This window comes from Felis catus, chromosome C2, assembly GCF_018350175.1.
Source record: "Felis catus isolate Fca126 chromosome C2, F.catus_Fca126_mat1.0, whole genome shotgun sequence".
Lineage (NCBI taxonomy): Eukaryota > Metazoa > Chordata > Mammalia > Carnivora > Felidae > Felis > Felis catus.
Window position 1 is genome coordinate 11078501 of NC_058376.1, and position 15009 is coordinate 11093509.

General features: G+C 44.3%; 1 protein-coding gene across 7 annotated transcripts in view; it reads right to left on the bottom strand.

The window, feature by feature from the left end:
- Positions 1-15009, bottom strand: part of KCNE2 (potassium voltage-gated channel subfamily E regulatory subunit 2) — a 270860-nt gene that overhangs the window by 41603 nt on the left and 214248 nt on the right. The window contains exon 2 of one of the 7 annotated variants that reach the window (XM_023238775.2): positions 8560-8697. The exons of the other annotated variants lie outside the window; for them this stretch is intronic. The gene's annotated coding sequence lies outside the window, so the exon portion shown is untranslated. The remainder of the gene's footprint in view (positions 1-8559; positions 8698-15009) is intronic. 7 annotated transcript variants of the gene reach the window in all.

The following is a 15009-nucleotide window of genomic DNA, read 5'->3' on the forward strand; positions in this document are numbered from 1 at the left end:
AATAGGAGATGATTATCTAAATTATGATACATTCACACAATAGAATACCATGTGTAAAATTATCCATAAAATTATACTGTAGGCGCACATTTATTGCCACGAGGAAATGTGTATAATATTACGCAGGACAGGGGGTTACAATGAGACCTGATCTTTGCAACATTATTTGTTCCATGTATAAGAATAAAAAATAAAGGAGAAGGATGGTGTGAGGGGAGAGGTGGTTTTCATCTGCTTCTTTGTGCTTCTCTGTGTTTCCTGAGTTTTCTGCAATGAATGTGAACTATGTTTGCAATCACGTTTTTATTTTTTATTTTATTTTTTTTTTGAACGTTTATTTATTTTTGGGACAGAGAGAGACAGAGCATGAACGGGGGAGGGGCAGAGAGAGAGGGGAACACAGAATCGGAAACAGGCTCCAGGCTCTGAGCCGTCAGCCCAGAGCCCGACGCGGGGCTCGAACTCCCGGACCGCGAGATCGTGACCCGGCTGAAGTCGGACGCTTAACCCACTGCGCCTCCCAGGCGCCCCTGCGATCACGTTTTTAAATACGTCTTTTATAGAGGGCGTTTTTCACCCCGCTCCTCTTTGTATTCTGATGCCAATTAATCTCTCAGAAATATGTCAGTAAGTGCTTCATTGACAAAGGGTCTTTGTCTCTGCCTGGCTCTCAGTCTTCCGGAATATGGCTCTCCTGGATGTTCAGGAACTTCAGGTGGGTTTTGGTCACATGGTCACACGGTTGGGATGTTGCCGGAGAGAAAGGTGAGAGGGGCTGGGGGTGGCTCCATCAGATCGGAGGACAGAGTGAAAAGAGTTCAGCAAGAGCTGTCTTCTCTCCACCACCGCTGCTAAGTTCAGCATAAGAACCTCCAGCTCTACAAACAGGGACCAGAGTGGGTGTCTGTCCATCAGGATTAGGCAGCCGGTAATATTTTTGGAAACGAAATTACAAAGCATTATGTCTACACGCCGACCGTGGAAGCGGCTCCCCTGTCTAGCGGATCGCCAGCTCTCCCAGCTTCCAGAAATCTTGTGGTGTCTCTTCAGCGGACCCACTACATTCGACTGGTTTCGAGCAAATCACCAAGGCCAGTGAGATTCAGGGGGAGAGCAATTAGACGCTGTCTCTGGGTGGCAGAGTGGCAGGGCCACAGTACGGAAGAGGGCAGGAGGTGACGTCTGTTGCGTCTGCCTGGCGCAAGGCCTTCTGGAAAGGAACAGCTGGTGCCTGTCGACATGTGGATCTATTGGTCTGGCATTTCCAGGCCTTCTAGTTTTCAGGAGCAGCCTGCAAAAGTCTTGAGTTTTATCTGAAATCGTTTCTTTTTTGATCTTGGCGGCAAATTCCAAACACGTTAAGAACCCTTCAGAGCCGCTGGCCGATGTCACTTCTTCCATGTTTCCCCTGATCTCCTCGTGAGAGCCCCTGCCCCTTCCTTAAGTGGTGGCGCTTCTATTTACCCCATAAACACAAGTTTTCAGCTTTGCCGTGGAGTGGGGGGGAAGGTAACAGAGGATGCTGCTTAGAAAAGGGATGGTGCTGAGGGCAAGGGGAAGATGATGAGGACGACCCTGGGCAGGACACCAGGGAGGACCAGGCTTCTAGAGCAGAGGACGGCAAGGCAGGCTGAGGGCATCCTTGATCAGGAGAAGAGGTCTTCTTCTCTGAAGGGAAGGAAGGAGGAAAAGAGGAGGGGGGGTCTCCCAAGGTGTCCCAGCCCTTTGTTGAGTGTGGATTATGGCCATCGGGAAGCCCAACTATGATCCTCTTTGGTGCTTACCTTCTAAGCGGGTCCCCCTGTCTTCTCTGTGGGGCCCAGGCATGTGCTGAGAATGTGGCCCAGGGGAGCCCCAGGGGTAGGAGGAGCCATTGTGGGCAGTGTTCTAGGGGCTCTCTGGTGTTGCTTATCAGCCACGTAGGAATTTCCGAGGGGACCCACGAACAGGGACCTTTTGATGCTTGGGGGCAGGGACGCAGGGACACTGAACATGATTCTGGGCTGAAGATTAGGGCAGAGGAAGGCCAATGGAGTGAGGTATGAGTGGCTTCTAAATAGTGGCTCCAGGAGAGGGCCAGTGGAGCCCGGGGTGAGGACATGCTCAGGGCACAGTCTCCTCTTAAGAAGCTGGGGGAACACCTATGATTGAGCCCAGAGGCCATGCCCACCTGCCAGTTCTGCCACGGGCCAGCTCTGTCCCTGCACCCATAGCCAGCTGAGTGACAGGGCTCCCTGGTCAAGAGCCAACGTGGGCCTGTACCTCTGGGGAAAAAAGTGCCACAAACTGTCAACTCCCACTTTACGGAACCGGTACAGAATTGATGATGCTAACCAACTCTTGGTTTAAAAAGAGAAATAAAGTATGTGACTACTGTATTTATTCCAGTTATTAAGGACCTGAAGGAAAATTAACAGCTGCAACTTAACTGAGCAGAGTGTATGATTTAATATTCTATAGCCATATAACCAGCAAGGGCTTTACTGAAACTCCTGGGTTCTTTTTTTCTTTAGGAGACTGCTGTCAGAACCAGGCTATAACAGAACACGCAAAGATTCACAGAGAAGAATATTAGAATGCATCTGTCGGTGAACAAAAAAGGCCAAACGTATACTCAAAAGCAAGAGAACAATTTTTCTGAGCCTATAGATCTAGAAAAGCACATCAGCCCTCTATTGGCTACCTTATGTAAGAGTATTCAGAAGGTTGCTTTGTCTCTGTGAAATAAGGCATACCTTCCCAAATTTCATTTCCAAACTTAAATTTGAACCTGGAATAAAATTTAATTCCCCACTCACCATGCTATGCATCTGTTGGAAGAAAACTTGAAACAAATTTTCTATTGTACGGCAAAATCAATGCCAATTCATCCTGGTGTTTCTAATCAACATGCCTTATTTTCTTCTCTGTTCCCATAACTTATAATTATTTGTGGTACACTCCAAACAAACCCTTCTGTTCTTCTCCTTAGTGTCTCCTTCTGGCTTGCAATTTATATATGTGGAAGTCATTTGAGGCTGGAGATCACTGATCTATCACTGGGCAATTCTCTGGGTCTTCAAGACCCCCTGCCATTCAAAAAACTCAGAGCTCTATCCCTTGGCTCCTCATAGCTCAGGTAGAATATCTTAGGGATTAAAATTTTAATTAGAAGTGAAACATGGAGCCATACGGTTTCTCAAATTGGACTTTGAGAAAACAAATCATTGTCTTGGTGCCACCGCTGTTCCCTGCTAAAATAATTTCCACAAATGCTGGAGGACTCAAATATTTGATTCTTGCTCAGAAATCTCATCCAATAACTTAACATTGGCACATTCCCACCTGGGCCTTCGGCGTGAGGCCGCCTCTCACCCAGCCCTGACATTCTCCCATTCTCGATCCCTTTGGGGTTGTTTAAAATATATAGGCATATTTTCAGCTTGAAAATATTGAAAACATTTCCAATAAGTTTTTATAATTATTGAGGTTGAGTTTTGGAGAGCAAGCTTCTCAAGTGGGCATCAGACCAGGGAAATTCTTGAGAAACCAGCCAGACCTCCTGCACCTGAAATGCTGGGGGCAGAGTGGGGACTGAAGCTAAAGTTCATGTCCACAGCAATCACAACCCAGAACCTTCCTGCTTGCCTTCATCTCTTCCTTAATCTAAACGATGAGAGTCAAGGGGCAGCAACCCAGAACTAAGGAGCCAGGCACTCTCCACTGCTTAATTTAGGCAATTATGTGGTTGAATCAAAAGACAACAGAAAGACCCAGAAAAACACTCACAGCAAGATAATCCATTGCATATTAGCGACTGGGTTGGAATCTCTTTTCCTCTGGCTGTAGTGGACCCAGGTGATGTGAATTGGTAATATGCTTTCATATTACAATTTTTCCCAGTGCTGAGTAGAGAAATGTGATTTTGTGGTCTCTCAAGCCATTCAACACCACTGCTTTTTGGCAAACAGAAAAATGCTTTCCTGCAGCACTCATTTCTATATCCCACTGGACTGAATTTGCACAACTAAGGGGAAAAGCCCCACAAACTCATGAGATGCTGCATGGCCCTTAGGTTTCCACTGGCCTTCAATCTTTCTCCATTGTATCTCCAAAAATGTCAACGACTGTTGTGAAATCTTCCACACAAAACTGATTTTAATTCACTCTAGTCAAAAACAAATAAACATACCGCAATTTGGGGCGGGGGGAGGGGTGGTAAGGGAAAGGTTGTGAAATAATCGTTTTCCATCGTAGGTGGTCACAACACCCCCAAAGTTAGGGACGCTGCCTGGGAAATACTATCTGAAGATTTATTTACCTGCTTGTTCGAGGTCAGGATTAGGAAACAGACTTAGAACTGAAAGGAGGGGCAGACAGAGTCTGGTAAGGGGGAAAGCAAGACTGTGAGCAGGAAATAAATGGCTCTGAGATAAGGTGGCAACAGGTGGGGCTGGGGAGTGGGGTTTGAAGAAGACAACATTCTCCAAAGAGGGAACTATGGGGGCAGGGAGCAGAGCTATGGAGAGAGCGTTAAAGGAGGCTTAGACCCCCTCTCTCCACTCGGGCCACGCACAGACCTTTGAGAAGGATCAAGTTTTGTCAGTCACTTTGCAATTTAGAAAAATTAAGCCACTCCTTCCCTTACCCTTCCTCCTTTATTTTCTTCTGCGTTCGAAGACAAATTGAAGTGATTTCTAAAGAGAAGTTGTAAAAAGAAGTGGTATGATATCTAAAATATAATTTCAGAGAGATCTAATGTGAAATAAAACTATTTTATAAGACGAGCACAACCCATTTACCTTTCTTAAAGCAATACTGCTTTATCTGCTGTATCACCTTGGAAAGGGCTTCTCTGCTCCTGATTGGTTAGAGCTGTAGGCCTGCGGATATCCAGCCAGGATGTACCCATAAGGCCTAGCACCTATAGTCCGTTTTGACTGGTTGATACAAGCCATTAAATATTTTTATGAGTGATATGGATGCTTTCACAATCCGAGAGGGGTGAGGTTTAGAATACAACAAAATGAAGAACATTTGAGTTCCAGGAGGTTGAGTTGGAATCCCTGTTCCATTGCTAACAGTGGGAACCTGACCTTCCTTTCCTCCCTTCCCCTTTCCTCTTACCCACAGTGATACATAACATCTCAGGTAACTTAAACAGCATCAACCAATAACCTCTCAAACTGGAATGCCAACAGCCTTTCTTGTCCATTGGTCGCTTTGCAAGCTGGTGAAAAAGAAGCCAACCAATAAACACCAATACGGTAGGGTCTGCGTCTCCAGAGGCCTTTACCTTTAAGATAAACTTTCCTAAGTCAGTATTCGGATCCCTTTGGCAGCCCACATTGGCACTGAAATTGGCAGGGCATTGCTATTCTCTTATAAAATATACAATGTCCTTAACAAGGAGATTATGTAGCTTCCTCTTATGTCTGTTGAGGTATCAGTTTGTAGCCAGGCATCCGGTTCCCCTTTGTATCTTTGTCCTTTCAAGTCTGATAAGGATTGCTCATCAATTATGTACTTCTCCCTCCCGGGGTTGGGGTGGAGGTGGGGAGTCCTTTGCCTCCAAGCCCAGAGAAAAATTCACTGCCTGAGATAGGCCAAGCTCTCCGTGTTGTCACGTTAGTTTCTTCCATATTATGAAAGAGAATTTTCAAAGCTCAGTTTCACAGCCTGTTGGAGTTTTATGGTGACGTCTCCAGGTGATGCTCACGTTTGCGTTTGCATAAAAAGCTCTTTATATTTTTACGTATAAAAACTTGTAAACGCAGGATAGCTGTCTTCACATTTTGAAGGACATTCCTGTCAAAGGCGCACCGGATTTCAGCTCTGTTGCTCCAGAAGGAAGAAATGGAACCAAGGGGGCGGAGTCTACAGGAACAGATTTCTTCTCAAAGTTAGAAAGCATTTTCCTTAATGGTTTGAGCTGCTGACAAATGAATGGAACCACTTGCTTCAGAACAGTAGGGCTAGTCACTGGCACTGGAAGAAGACACCCTTAACACATTATTTCAAGAGACTGGACACCATTCATGAGGGAAGTGAAAAGGGGCTTTGGCACCAAATGATTACTACGGGTCTTTCCAATTCAAAGACCCCTGGGACCTCCCAACTTTGAGGAGTCGGTTGGAGAGTGGAAGTTAGCCCACTCTGTAGAACACAGCATACTCACGAGAATACTTGTCTTCTTTTGTTCAAGTCTTCCTTTACTTCTTTTAGTAGAGTTTTATAGCTTACGATTGTATTTATATAAATACCAGGGCTTTTTTGTTTGGTTTGGCTTCTGCTTTCCGAGATTTAAAAGTTACAGTAAAATAAAGGAGTAACTTAGACTTCCATATTTCCACAATTCAGAATGAACAGATGTTAGCTTTTTTGTCTTATTTGCTTCTTATCAATTTTTTGGAAGAGAAAAAGAAGGAAGAAAGGAAGGAAGGAAGGGAAGGAGGGAGGGAGGGAGGGAGGAAAGGGGAGGAGCGAGCCAAGGAGCGATATTAACCAACGTCCCCAAACCAGTAACTCCCCACCTATTCTTCTTGACATCCCTCTAGAGACAAAAATGTTCTTGTATCACTTTAAAAAGTTTTATTGTTAGATAGATGCGCATCTGTTACAACACACACGCGTGCACACACACGGTATAGTTTGGTTTTTAGCGCATACAAGTATAAATCCCAGCAATCTACCTTCTGTTTGTAACATCTACTAGGGACGATATAGACCAATTTTATTTATTATTTTTAATTGCTGTCTGGTATCTCATCATAGAGAATACCACATTTTCTGTATTCCTGTATTGGGAGATGTTTCAGTCACTTGCTTTTTGTCCCTGCTATTACAAAAACATGCTGCACTGACACTGTTGTGTGCAAGATGCTTATGATACTATGCAGGAGGCTGTCTAGTGTGTATCCCAAAGCACGATTTCTAGCACACCAGGTAAACACGTTTTCCTAGCTGCCACCAAACTTTTCTCCTCGGCGCTTTTACCAATTCACATTTCCAGCAACAACTTATTTATTTCTCCTACGACCTGGCCAACAGTTGAGATGGCCCGCCCCTTAAATTTTACGAATACAATGAATGGAAAGTGGTCGCCTTTTGTGTTGTTTCTTTGCCTTCTCTGGGCTTGAACATCGTTTTTGTTTGTTTCCTTATTTGTTGGCCCTTCACATCTCCTTTTCAGACAACTGGTTCATTTTTTTCTACTTTTTTTATTTTGTGTTTTTGTATGTTCATTCCTAGTCTATTAAATGTGTCTCCTAGTCTGTTTTTAATCTTTGGCCAATAGAAGGCTACATGCTTTTTCTGTACAGAATTTTAAAATTTGACATAGTTAAATCTATCTTTTTCTTTATTGTTGGGACTTTATACATTTTTTTTTTTTTTTTTTAGGTTTCCTCTACTCTAAGATCATGTAGGCGTTGTCCTTTATTTTCTTTATTAGTTTTTGAAGTGTGTTTTTTCACATTTAGGTCTATAACCCATCCGGTGATGTATGTGTAAAGTGTATGGTGTGAAGTAGGGATTTAATTGCATTTATACAGCCCTCCCTCCCCTCCACCCCCCAACTGCCCAATCCCATAAGATTTTCCTAGGATTGTTTCTGCCATTCCAGAGCTGGCCTGTCCTCATCTTAGTTTAATGGTCTCTGCAACATATTCTTGTGGGCCAGAAGGTGACAAAGCGAGACAGTTCCAATGGACTCATATCATAGTACACTTGAGTGTACTGAAGCAGAAAGAATGTGGAATTATGGTGAATAGTCTTGACGTGTCACTTCAGTGGTCTACACAGTCTGATCTGTTTGGCTGGCACAGACTCTCTCCCACCTGTAGCTAGTATAGAGGTTATGGGTTGGAATGTGTCTCCCCCACGATTCACATGTTGGAGCCTGAACCCCCGGTACCTAGGGAAATGACCAGGAATCGGGCCTGTGAAAAGGTAATTAAGTTAGGGGCTGCTGGGTGGCTCAGCGAGTTAAGTGTCAGACTCTTGATTTCAGCTCAGGTCATGATCTCACAGTTCTCGAGATGGAGCCCCGTGACGGGCTTTGCGCTCACAGTGCAGAGCCTGCTCGGGATTCTCGCGCTCCTCTCTCTCTGCTCCTCCCCTGCTCAGGCTGCTCTCTCTCTCTCTCAAAATAAATAAACGTAAAAGGTAATTAAGTTCAAATTGTTTTTTGGTAATTTTAGGACGGGTCCTCATCCAATACTACTGGTGTCCTTACAAGAAGAGGAAATTTGGACACAGACATGTGCAGGTACAGAGGAAAGGCCATGCGAGGACACGGCAAGAAGGAGGCCGCCCGCAAGACAAGCAGAAAGGTCTCAGAAGATACCTTTCTCTTGGGCTTCCAGCCTCTAGACCTGTGAGAAAATAGATTTCTGTTGTTTAAGCTCCCAGTCTGTGGCACTTTGTATCAGCAGTCCTAGAACACGAATACTGTAGGATAATCCCCAACAAAGATGTATGAAGACGTCAGTAATTAGATAGATTTAAGCCTCTCACCATGTATTTTTCACTTAGCATAAGTACGTGAAAAATCCGCAAACAATTCTACTGTGAGCTCACCCGAACAGGGGGGACGGCGGTCGGTCGGGGAAACTGTATGAAGATTCACGCGGAGCCATCGATTTGCCAAGTCATTCCTCTCTCAAGCTAGCAGGCGTGATCTGATCGCTCGCAATAGGTTGTATTAGTTTCTTACTGCTGCAAAAACAAATTAAAACAAACTTAGTAGCTTAAAACAAATTTAGCGTCTTCCCGCGAGGGAAGTAAGAAATCCTGAAATAGGGGTGTTGGCGAGGCCGTGCTCCACGCTTCTGGAGGCCACAGAAGAGAACTCACTCTCGTGCCCTTTTCAAGTGTCTAGAGGCCACCTGGGTCCCTTGGCTTAATGCTTCTTCCTCTGTCATTATAGTCACCACTCTAGCCTTTGATTCTGCCTTCACATCTCCTTTTCAGATTCTGACCCTCCAGCCTCCCTCTTGGGAGGACCTTTCTAACTCACTGGGCCTGCCTGCATAATCCAGGGTGATCTCAAAAACCTTACCGTAATCCCATCTGCACAGTCCCTTTTTTGCCGTGTATGGTAACTCATTCACAGGTTCAGGGGAACATCCTCGGGGGGCCATTATCCTGTCTACCACAGTTGCAAAACAGTTCAGGAGAGTAATTTTATAAGAAAATAATCCTGTTGTGTTCAGAAGCAGAGAAGTTTTAAAAGAATGGAAGTCCTGAAAGGCTTCCTGCTTCTTAACTCAAGGGAAGAGTCTTTAAATTAAGTTTTGAAAAATCGTCTATTAGTACCAGAAGTTTTTCAAAATAGTTTTTAAGTCCTTGTTAAACTTCAAAGGTGTTGTTTGGGTTAATTTTTTTTGTTTGGTTTGAGCCCCGTGTTGAGCTTTTTTCCACATTCAGTTGGATTCCATCTGCCAATGTGCAAATGGGGCTGTTTCCACTTAGGAGATTTTCTCCCATGTGCAGCCTCGAGGCAGAAGTGTCCCAAACTACGGCCGATCTTTTCAGGCCACTTATGCAACACGGAGAGTCAGGCTCCAAGTTAGAAGGGTGAAGCTGTTGGGGCCGGAAGGGAACCAACACTCCTCTGGCCCAACATGACTCAGTTCCTTCACCGCGCCTGTCACTGACCCTCCCGGGCAGCTGCAGGCAGCACGTTCTTGCCCCGAAAGCCCTGCAGTGTCACATGGGGGAAGTGAGTGTCATCGGCTGACAGCGCTAAATTATGACCTGCGTTGGGCATTGCGGACGCGTGGGTGGGAAAGTCGCCTGCAGGCAGCCTGAGATGAACACACGTGGGCACTTGCCAGAACCCATACCGGGAGTTTCAGATACAGACAGATCCCGATCGCTTGCAGCTGACTGATGGAGGAGGGAGGGCTGATTGTTCTGGAAGGCTGTTCCATTCCCAGGGGACATGTGTTAGCACAATGAACTCCCCAGGCTCTCAAGAGAACATGTTTATCAGCAGCTACTGCTTGTATTCCAGAATGGCAAGCCGCCTCAGTCGTCTGTGTGTATCTTAATAGATGTGAGCTCCGACTGTGCACACGCGCATAATCGTGCAAGTGTATGCCGGGCGTGTGTGCATCAATGCATGCCTGCCAATCTGTCTCCTTCTGTGCATTTGTTGTTGCACGTGCTAGTGCGTGCCTGTGTGTGGGTCCTGCTTTTCACTAAGACTCAAGAGGGGCCAGAGGTGGGATCTTCCAGCTTCCCGGCCAGCCTCTCCCTGCTCACTCTGACGCTCCCAGGGGTGCAGATTTCTGTCCAACGCATCAGCTCTCCCAGAAAGGCACCCTGGCCATTCTTGGGGAGGCAGGAAATGCCATATGGCCTGAGTTCTCTTCTTGTTCCCCCTCATCCTTCACAGAAGCGATGTCCCAGGCTTGTGGTCTCATTTTTTTCTTTTTTTGTTTTTTAATTGATAAGCTTTGTTTTTAAGAGAAGTTTTACATTCGCAGCAAAACGGAGCAGAAAGTTCAGAGAATTTTCATATAGCCCTTGTCCCTACATATGCACAGCCTCTCCTGTTATCAAATATGGCACCAGAGTGGCACATGTGTTAGAATCAATGAACCAACGGGGACACATCATTATCACTCAAGGCCCATAATTTACATTAGGGTTCACTCTTGGTGTTACACATTCTATGAGTTTTGACAAATGTACATCACAGGTGTCCACCATTATAAAATCACACAGAGTAGTTTCGCTGCCCCAAGAATCTTCTGTGCTCTACCCATTCATCTCTCTCCCTGATCCAAGCCCTGGCACCCCCTGATTTTTTTTCCAGTCTCCATAGTTATGCTTCTCCAGAATGTCATATGGTTGGAATTGTACAGTCCATAGCCTTTTCAGATGGGCTTCTTTCACATAATAATTTGCTGAATTTAAGTCTCCTCCCTGTCTTTTCATGGCTTGATAGCTCATTTCTTTTTATTGCTGAATAATATTCCATTGTCCCATGGACCATAGTTTCTCCAATCCCCGACTGAAGGACGTCTTAGTTATTTCCAAGTTTTGGCAATTCTGAATAAAGTTGCTATAAACACTCATGTGCAGGTTTGTGTGTGGACAGAAGTTTTCAACTCATTTGGGTAAACACCAGGAAGCTTGGTTGCTGGATCGTGTGTAAGAAAATGCCAAAGTGTACGGGCTCTTTTTAAACTTAGCATTTCTGCTTGACTTTATTTTCCACAAAACTATTTATTAATATGCAGTAGGCACTTGAAATCCTCATGGGATGGCACTCTTGCTTCTTCCAGAATTCCCCAACTCAAGAATGTGGAAAATTTGTCCAGGCTCCTGGCGTCTTCCCGAATCACATTTCCATCGGGAGTTAAGTGCTTCCTGCACATCCTTGCGCACCACAATCTAACTGCCTCCCAACTTTTACAAAACTTCGAGCTTTTACTTGGTGGCCATTTTTCACATACACAAAAATGACTTCTTGTTGCTTTATAATTCAAAAGACTTACTCTGTAGCGTTAGTCAAGGAGAGGAGGTCAATACGCTGCCCTAGGACGAGGCTGTCAGTGGGTGGGAGGATAATCTAGGCACATTCATGAAGCCGCAAGATTTGTCCCCAGTACAAACCCCATGGCGTAGTCGGTTCATATTGATGCCTCAGCAAAAGGACAAGTTGCAATCTGATGTGGGCCTTCTGAATCACACAGGGAAACTCAAACCCACAAATGATGAGTCCACAAATTCCATACGGTACCTTTCAAAAAATTTTTATGAAATAGATTCATATTATTAACTTGGTCTAATCTGAGAAACATTTCATTAGTCTGTTCTCAGCTTGCACAGTAGCCTGATGACAGTATAACTCTAAGAATGCAGAGAACAATATAAAAATCACTGATTCATTCATTTAAAAAAGTGTATCGAGTCCTGGTTTTGTTTGTTTCTCCATTTAGAGATGAGGAAGTTGTCTCTGATGTCTCTGGTAATACAGTGACACCACCACTAAACAGCCTGCTTAAAATGCTGGAGATGATATTAATTAAATATATATATATATATATATATATATATATATATATATATATATATATATAATTAAAGCACAGCTGAACCAGCATCAGAACAAGGCATTCCTAAGAGATCAGAAATCTTGAGAAAGCATGAATCCAGAGAGGAGAACTAATGCTGGAGGCAGTGATTACCTGTGGGGGCATGGCCATTTCTTGGTGACCTAGCCCAGGCTTTAATGGGTCATGCAGGTACCAGGGACAGGCAGGGTGAGGAGGGGACTGGGAGACCCCTCACATAAAGCCAGGACCACTAAAGAACGATATGCTGAAGAACTGAACCAGGGCAAAAGAACCCGCCCCTCTGAGGGGCCCTTTGGTTGCAGGAGGAAAGAAAAATGTCTCCCAAGAATTTCTAATAGCGAGCCAAAATTCATACCGCTTGGCTAGCTCTAAAGCCAGCAATTTATTTCATGTGATAACATGTTGGGACTACCCCCATGCCCCTGAAAGGAGCAAATGTAACACCTCAAAGAATCATCACAGGAAAGATTTTAAGAAATATGAGCTCAGGATCAAAATTCACCAAACTCGGGGCGCCTGGGTGGCGCAGTCGGTTAAGCGTCTGACTTCAGCCTGGTCACGATCTCGCGGTCCGTGAGTTCGAGCCCCGCGTCGGGCTCTGGGCTGATGGCTCAGAGCCTGGAGCCTGTTTCCGATTCTGTGTCTCCCTCTCTCTCTGCCCCTTCCCTGTTCATGCTCTGTCTCTCTCTGTCCCAAAAATAAATAAACATTGAAAAATTCACCAAACTCATGAAAAAGTAAGCCACCATTAATGAAAATCAAGAGAAATCATAAACCATAGAATCAGACCTGCAAAGATTGCAGCTACTGGAAATACCAGCAGAGAATGTGACATCAGTTTATGTAAAAATACTTAAAGAAAGAAATAAGGGGATTGAATGTAAGGTGAGGATTAATAGGCATCAAAATACATCAGGCAGGTTTGATAAGGAGCCAAAAAGTACTGTCAGAAATGGAAAGTCAGTGTGGATACAGCACAGAGAAACAGGTAAAAAATATAAAAGTGGTTAAGAGGAATAGGATGAAGGGGGAAGATCTAACTCTACCAGGTGAGAGTTGCATGAATAGGTAACAGGAATGATGTGGAAAAAGCAGGATTTTAAAAGGTAATAACCATGAATTTCACAGAACCAATGAAAGACATCAACCTTCAGATTCAGAAGGCCTAAAGAACACCAAATCAGATAATTAAAAAAAATCCTCACTTAGGGGCAACTGGCTGGCTCAGTTGGTTAAGTGCCCCACTCGATCTCAGCTGAGGTCTTGATCTCAGGGTCTTGAGTTCAAGCCCCACACTGGACTCTGTGCTGGGTGTAAAGACTACTTAAAAAAAAATCCTCACTTAGATATCTTGGCAGTAAAACTGTGGACCAAGGGTCAGCAGTTTGGCCCATGGACCAAATCCTGCCTGCCACCTACATACAATTTTAAGGGAACACAGCCACGCCATTTGTTTACATATCATTTATGGCTACTTTTGTGCTATAGTGGCAGAGTTGAGTAGTTACAACAGAGACTGTATGGCCCACAAGTCTAGAAATATTTATTAAATGGCCCTTAACCTGAAGATGTTTGCCTACCCCTGTTACAGAACATCAAGGCAAAGAGAAGGCATAATGATTATTCATATTTATGGTGAATTGGCAGTACGACTAAGATTTCCTCTTAGATCTCTTGAGCAATAGTTCTCAAACTTGGTCTCAGAACAAGGGTCAGCAGCCTCAGCATCACCTGGGAATTTGTTAAAAGCATAAACATCTTTTTTTTTTTTAATGGATGGATGATTTTATTTTGCTTACTTCTCTTTCACATCTATATTTTCCACACTTAATATATTTTACTTTTTAATAAAAAATTGGAAGTTCCTTAAAAATAATGATTCCAAGGATTAAGATTAACAGAGCATTCCTAAGTGATTGATGAGGAATAAGAAGGCTTTGTTATCTGGTATTGTGGTTACAGTGATGGAAAGCCCAGAATCTTAATGATGAAACTGAAGTCAAACATCCTGCCCACAGTCACCCATACTTGTATGACCACATGTCCTGATTTGGGGCTCATAAAATGTGATTACATTACACCCTATGTTATGGGTGCAGAGGTTGTCAAAACCATATAGAAAAAGTGCGAACGTCTTGAGCCCACAGTCTTCCGAACGATTCTGATGCACACTGAAGTTTGAGAACCATTGCTTTTGACTATTGTACTAGCCCAGAGGTTCTCAGCCCTGGCCATCCCTTAGAATTATCTGTGGAGCTTGTAAAAGAAATATCATTGCCTGCCCTTACCCCCAAAGATCCCACCTAACAGGTCTGTAAGGAGACTGGGCATTGGCATTAAAAAAAAATCCCCTCCCTCATTCAGGTGAGAACCATTGTGCCTGCCTCATTTGATCACTGGTAAAGTGGGCATGGGGAAAATCTGAAGCACTCCCAAAGCTTTGTCCATGTCATGTATGGTATTCTTGATTGTGCAAACTATATAAGAACAAGGGCCACTTGGGGTGCAGGGGACTGTTTTGCTGACTTATCTGAACCTCTCAAATAAGCCCAAACTAAGTCTTACTTACCTTTCCTTTATCCCTTCCCCACCCTGTCCACCACCATGTTTCTCCTGGAAGAGGAACTACCAAGGAGTGAAGTAAGGAAATATCAAGCCATTCAAGTGGGTGGAGAAACAAGTTTTGTGAACAGTCAGTTTTGTTGTAAACAATTCTGGGATAAGAAGGGTTTGGGTAATGCCCGCTACACCAACAGGGGAAGAAGGAACTGAGCCTTGATGAGTTAAGAAACTTTGACCCGGTTCCTCTGCATTGCGGGTGCATGGGATGGGGGCAAGCAGGGGACAGAGGATTCATGCCAAAGTTCTCACAAATGTGGGGTGCTAGAAGGGGAAGGCTGACATCTTCTTTATTCACCTGTGATGACAATGACCTCTG